This window comes from Bidens hawaiensis, unplaced genomic scaffold (assembly GCF_021521415.1).
Source record: "Bidens hawaiensis isolate Kalapana, Puna unplaced genomic scaffold, B.hawaiensis_p1.1 tig00004357_1, whole genome shotgun sequence".
NCBI lineage: Eukaryota > Viridiplantae > Streptophyta > Magnoliopsida > Asterales > Asteraceae > Bidens > Bidens hawaiensis.
In genome coordinates, this window is record NW_027491262.1 from 842,330 (window position 1) to 849,677 (window position 7,348).

Below are 7,348 nucleotides of genomic sequence, written 5' to 3' on the forward strand. Positions count from 1 at the left end.
GTTTTATTTTCAAAGTTTAGTCCCAATATTCATCATCTTCATAATATTTCATCACAATCAATCGGTTTGATTTGGTTGTTTAAAAATGAAAAACCAAACCGAGAATTCGTTTTTTTTCAAAAAATAAAACAAAAAATTAACCGTCGGTTAATGTTTCGGTTCGGTTTTTTCAGTTAATTCGGTTTCGGTTCGATTAATTCGGTTTTCCAGCTCACCCCTGTTGGGATATCTCATCGCTTAAAACCAATTAGGCTCACCAAACTTGTTGCTAGCTTTTCTTGAGCTCAAGCCTGTGTTATATAAAAACTAAAACCATTCAGTAATAAATTTAAAAATTAAGTTTTAATCACCCAATGAAGATCTTTGAGCCTGTATTATAAAGCACCCTTGTTATAAAGGAGAAGCCAAATCATTATAAAGTTTTATTGTTGCACATTATATAGGATGTTTAGTGGCAACTAGTAAGAGATTGAAGAAACACTAAGTGACCCCGGCAGATTACGGATAATCTTAGGGTTAAGTAGATGTTTCCCACGAGGGTTAGGTCCGGCAAAGATGGTTATTCTTCTGATGACCTGCAAAACAGACACCGTGAGCTCGTCACTGAGAAGGGGGGGTACCTCCTTGTGACCACCCTCCGGCGTGAGAATCAGACTAGATTGCTCTGAATATAAGTGTATATTAAGAGAAATAGCTAGAGTAGATAAGATAATATCAGATGATATGTGATAGTATAAGATGTGATGTCTTAATATGAGAGATCATACCGTTCCAAGGTGTTGGAGTATTTATAGCCGAAGGTAGGTTTCCAAGCAGGTACAACAAGCTGTATAATATTCCTTTTCTACCAACTGTGGGCTACGCACGTGCCGTGCTGGTGGTTGGTGGGTAGGCAGCGGCTGATAGTGACATGGCCGGCTGTGTACTATTCCTTTTCCACCAACTGCAGGCTATGTACGTGCCACGATGAGGGTTGGTGAGTAGGCAGCGGCTGATAGTGACATTTTGTACTAGAGCGTGCTCCTCCTCGTACTGTTGTCAGTGAGCTGTCACCCTGTGATGGGCTGCTTTGGTCAGATCTTGTCTATTTTGTCCATACCTTGGCAGGTATAGTACAAAAGATCCTCCAGAAGCGTACGGACTGGCTCATTTGGGCGGGAGTATTCCCGCCTTCCTCATTCCTTCTTCAGGTGACATTACTGAATTATTGAGAGTTAGTGCCTTGTGCGTGTAGCCTTACTATTTGTGCGGGTAGCCTTCCCTGATGGCTTGTATCCGCAGCTGCGGGAACAGGCGGGGTACTTCACCATTGGGAGGCTTTTCCTGCGGGAACAGCTGGCGTACTGCGCGTAAGGTCTTCATCTCTCTGAGCATGGTGGATCCTGCGGAACCAGTTGGTCTTTGCGCAGACGTCCCTCTTCAAGGTGAGTCTTGCGGGTCCAACTGGGCTCTGCTGGGACCTACCTCTTCAAGTCCCACCAGTCCAATGTTCTTCTCATGAATTGTTAATAAGTGAGGTGAACTTTTGGACTTAAGCAAGGGGTTTTGAAAAGGGTTTTTAGTTTTAAGGTTTTCCGTGGGGATTCTTCCCGCGGTTTCCCTAATGTCACGTGCAGAAAATCCCAACTTTTCTGCTTGATCTTTGGGTATGATGCGGGTAGGTGTGTAACTTCCCGCGGTTTCCCTAATTTCACGTGCAGAAAATCCCGACTTTTCCGCGGTTTCCCTAAGTCAGGAGCGTTGAGTTTCACTTGTGTAGATTCTCCACGAGGTTTTGGTAGTTTTAGACATAGTGATCAATTATGTTAAACAACCAATTCCATCTTGGAGCTTCAAACAATCTAGTTCTCAGCGTTCCCGCTATGCGGGGATGTTATTTCCCTTTCCACAAGCATGGCCCAGAAGATCCTTCTTGGTTTTAATTCCCTGCAAGTGCTAAGTATGTGAAGGGTTTCGCCTTGACACTGTACCCGCACTCGTCTTATAGTTACTTGACTTCCAAGGTATTCTTGGCTTCAATTCCCTGCGGGTGCTAAGTATGTGAAGGGTTTCGCCTTGACACTGTACCCGCACTTGTCTTACGGTTTCTTGGTTACCAAGGTATTCTTGGCTTCAATTCCTAGCAGGTGCTAAGTATGTGAAGGGTTTCGCCTTGACACTGTACCCGCACTTGTCTTACGGTTTCTTGGTTACCAAGGTAAGGGGGTATATTCCCTCTTATTTTTGAATCTTTGTTTCACGCATATTTTAGTTTAACTTAGCAATTTCTTGAGTAGTTTGGATAAGTTAACCTTTCAACGTGGCAGATGATAGGTTAAAGTTTTGCTCTCTTTTGTGATTGTGCGGGTAAGACCGTCACTTTCACTTAGGATGGCTAAACTTTACCTATATCTGACCTGCGTGAAGGTTTTCCTCATCTTTTACTTAGAAATTTTCTAAGTGTTTTAAATAAGTTAACCTTTCGACGCGCGGTTGTCAATAGGTTGATGTTCAGTTTCCTCTATCATGATTGTGCGGGTAGGACCGTCACTTTCATTTAGTGGGATGACCAAACTTTACCTATAACTGACCTGCGTGAAGGTTTTCCTCATCTTTTCCTTAGAAATTTTTGCCGTTTCTTGTGTGTATGCGGGTTTTGCCGCCTTCCACACGCAACGACTTCCCCACTTATTTATGCGGTGAATACCGGCATATCTGTGTTTTGAATAAGTTAACCTTTCGACGCGTGGTTGTCAATAGGTTAATGTTCAGTTTCCTCTATCATGATTGTGCGGGTAGGACCGTCACTTTCATTTAGTGGGATGACCAAACTTCACCTATAACTGACCTGCGTGAAGGTTTTCCTCATCTTTTCCTTAGAAATTTTTACCGTTTTTTGTGTTTATGCGGGTTTTGCCGCCTTCCACACGCAACGACTTACTTCTTTCCATATTTATGCGGTGAATACCGGCATATCAGTCTGGAAAGTTCATAAGTATAAATGTAAGACCATCAGCGTCAATGTGATTTGGAGAATCATTTCCATTAGAAGTGGCTCTAGGCCTTTTCTTTACAAGTTTGGAATTGATCTACATGCAGCCTGTGTAATTGAGCTCCCTTCCATGTTCTTGGGATGGGGGTGTCATCGATCCTTTCGAGCCGATATGCACCTGGTTCGGAATCTCGTTGTTTACGCAGTATGTAGTCTCTAACATTGAAGCTGCAGTTTCATCCGTGTTTTCCCCAACTGGGGTTCTACACGCATTAGCCTGCTTAGCGTCCATTACGCCACGAGGTGAGTGAGTTTCCCATTTCTGACGAATGCTTCGACGACGTCCTTCAAGGCTACGCATTCCTCCGTGGTGTGGCCTTTTGTCCTGTGGAAGTCACAGGATTTGCTTTGATCAGCGTTTGGACGCTGTCGGATTATTGGATCCTCTAGCCATGGGAGCCTCTCGGTGGAAAATATCTCGGTGACGCTTTTGGTGAGTGGCGTCCATCTGGAGTTCCGCTTCGACGACTGCATGTTATCCTTTCCGCCTAACCGAGGGTGCGAGCCGGATGAGGTGCCAAAGTTTACCCTTGACTGCCAAATACCAAGCTTCCTCTTTTTGTTTTGTCGGGCGGTAAGGACGTTGTTTTCTCTTGTTTTTTGAGTGTAGAGGTTTGTACTCTGGGGAAGATCTCTACCCAGTTGCTTTTCTGTTTCCGCGAAGCGTTTAGCTGCTGTCATGATGGCATCCCACGTGGATGGCATGCCATCTTTACCCGTTAAGGTGCGGATGAGCTCTGGGTCTTCCGCGCCCTGGATGAAAGCAGCGCGGACAAGATCTTCGCTAATAGTGCCCAGAATTAGCTTCTTTGAATTGAAGCGCGTGATGAAGTCTAGTAAAGACTCATCTTCCTCTCGGATGCAGCTGAGGATCGTCCATTGCTCTTCGGTATACTTTCTTTGTTGACTGAAGTGTTGGCTGAACTTTTGCTGGAAGTCTGCCCAATCGTAGATGTGGTGGACCGGAAGACGGTCGAACCACGCTCTGGCTGTCCCAACAAGCGTCATTTGGAACATGTAACACCACGTGGGTTCCGTCCAATTGCTGACGGTTGCCCCCGCTATGAATCTGTTCAAATGATCGTCTGGGTCAGATATACCATCATATGTGCCTATGTTGGACATTTGTTTGGCACTTTTCGGGGCAATTGCTTCCGCAATGTCCCTTGCAAATTTGGACGTTCCCGCATTTGCAACAGTTGGTCTGAAGGTTTTAGAGAAGTCACGTGGGTTTCCACCCGCGTTTTTTGGTTTAAAGGTTTCTCCAAAATTTCTTCTGTGGAAATCTGCTTGTTTACGCTTCCCTTTCGCCCTATGGCGCGGGTTTGCGTCACTGTCAGATTCTTCCCAATCTTTATCATACTCGCACTCATTACTCATGTTGAGCTGTTGTCGAGTGCTTCCGAATTCGTCAGCCTGTTGGAGTGAACGTAAGCGTTCATCCAACTCAGCTTGGAATTCCTTCTGACGTGCTTCCGCCCACGCTTTAACTTGATCAAGTGTTTGGCGGGGGAGCCTCGTCTGTTGTCTCTCCAACTGGGTTTCGGTGAATCCCAGGGGAGGATTATTTAATACACTTGCCCCGGCTTGGGTAACCGGGGTAGTGTTCGTAAAAATTGTGTACTCGCCGGTGTTCCCCCAGTAGCTGGGGTTGTGGTTACCGGAGTTTCTTGGTCACTCGTTGGCCTTGGCATCGGAGTAACCTTAACCATCTTTCCAGAGGTTTTAAAAAAACTGAGAAAATTAGTTCTAGCTTTTATGCACGGATGGCGCCAATGAAGAAACACTAAATGACCCCGACAGATTACGGGTAATCATAGGGTTAAGTAGATGTTTCCCACGAGGGTTAGGTCCGGTAAAGATGGTTATTCTTCTGATGACCTGCAAAACAGACACCGTGAGCTCGTCACTGAGAAGGGGGGGTACCTCCTTGTGACCACCCTCCGGCGTGAGAATCAGACTAGATTGCTCTGAATATAAGTGTATATTAAGAGAAATAGCTAGAGTAGATAAGATAATATCAGATGATATGTGATAGTATAAGATGTGATGTCTTAATAAGAGAGATCATACCGTTCCAAGGTGTTGGAGTATTTATAGCCGAAGGTAGGTTTCCAAGCAGGTACAGCAAGCTGTATAATATTCCTTTTCTACCAACTGTGGGCTACGCACGTGCCGTGCTGGTGGTTGGTGGGTAGGCAGCGGCTGATAGTGACATGGCCGGCTGTGTACTATTCCTTTTCCACCAACTGCAGGCTATGTACGTGCCACGATGAGGGTTGGTGAGTAGGCAGCGGCTGATAGTGACATTTTGTACTAGAGCGTGCTCCTCCTCGTACTGTTGTCAGTGAGCTGTCACCCTGTGATGGGCTGCTTTGGTCAGATCTTGTCTATTTTGTCCATACCTTGGCAGGTATAGTACAAAAGATCCTCCAGAAGCGTACGGACTGGCTCATTTGGGCGGGAGTATTCCCGCCTTGCTCATTCCTTCTTCAGGTGACATTACTGAATTATTGAGAGTTAGTGCCTTGTGCGTGTAGCCTTACTATTAGTGCGGGTAGCCTTCCCTGATGGCTTGTATCCGCAGCTGCGGGAACAGGCGGGGTACTTCACCATTGGGAGGCTTTTCCTGCGGGAACAGCTGGCGTACTGCGCGTAAGGTCTTCATCTCTCTGAGCATGGTGGGTCCTGCGGAACCAGTTGGTCTTTGCGCAGACTTCCCTCTTCAATGTGAGTCTTGCGGGTCCAACTGGGCTCTGCTGGGACCTACCTCTTCAGAGATTGATCGAATATAAAATTTATATTGACATCGATGTTAATTAACCAAAAGATCGTTTGTAAGTTTTAACCCCAGATTTTTTAAAATATAAAATAGCGAATCATTTTGTTAAAAACCAACTATGATAACTTATTAAAATGCATTACATGTAATTTAACGAAACACCAACATATGGTATTCGTAGCAAGCACAACTAAACGATGCTATAAACAGTTTAGTTTTTCTTTATTATGGTTATTTTTGAATAAAAAGAGAGCACACAATAATAGAAAGTATAACTTAAATTGAAGAGAGTGGCTCAAATACCCTCTCGGCGTCTTGTAATATTTGTTTTGTCATCTAACTTCTTGCTAGTTGATTATCTTTCCTATGACAGTCAAAGCTTTTAAAAGAAGAAAGAGAAAAGTTTATTAGGGTGGACGGGACGTAACACCATTGGCAATGGCGTTACCGAGCTATACAAAGTCATGCGCCATATTCTGTCACAAACATATATAGTTTTAGTATGTCTATTTATATTTTAATTACTTGAAAAGAAATACTCAATTTTTATAACCAAAAGGAAACCAAATTTAAAATATACTTTTTTTTTTATTTTTTTAACGCCAACTTTTCTTGAGTGTTAGGTCGCCACACTCTTTAATTTGGAGAGCCCAGTTGCCTCACTCTGGCCACATTATTAGTTTTAACCGTGCTCATGCTGACTTCAGAGTTTGGTTTGGCGGTTCCCTGAAAAACCATTCCATTGGCTACCACTTGACAGTCATTACACCATCACAAGAGCATAACTATCTGGCATAACACACGATAGAGACTAAAACCTGATAAGCTTGAAATTTACATTGGCAACCTTACAAATCATAGCTCAAATCTTTCATTACCAATATTCATCCTAACATGCCACTAGTGAGAATTGAGAGGATCAAAGCCTTACTATCACTATGACACAAGTGAGGGATAAATATACTTTTTATTACTATAATAAATAAAACAACTCGTTAAAAAAACAGAGCGCGAGTAAAATACTAAAAAACCACCTCAGAGATTCATATGAATCTTTAACCGCCATTCCACGTGGCATCACCATTCTCCTCCAACATAACCACTCATCTTCTCCCTCTTTCTGCAACTGTTACCAGTTTCTATCTTTATCTTTACCACCATTTTTTTAGTTACAAAAGTTTATTAATCAATGGATTCACAACAAACAACACACACACTTAAGTCACACGGACTTGCATTAGCCCGGGCCCACATCCATGACTGGTTGATTCTGTCACTACTATTAACAATAATGATCATATTGAGTATGGTTCATCCTTAGGCTCTTAGGCTCTTAGGCTGAGGGGTGTGGGGCTTCAACGGGGGCGCTAGAGCCCCTCTGCTCGCGTCCCCAGGCGCGACCACCACACCACCAGGCGCTATCGGGAGCGCTATCGGGGCGCGAGCACGAAAAACAAAGCAGGCGTGATGGGGTTAGCGGCTGCGGAGGGCATAAAAGTGACCTTGGGAAGGGACAAAGAGCCGTTGGCTCTTAT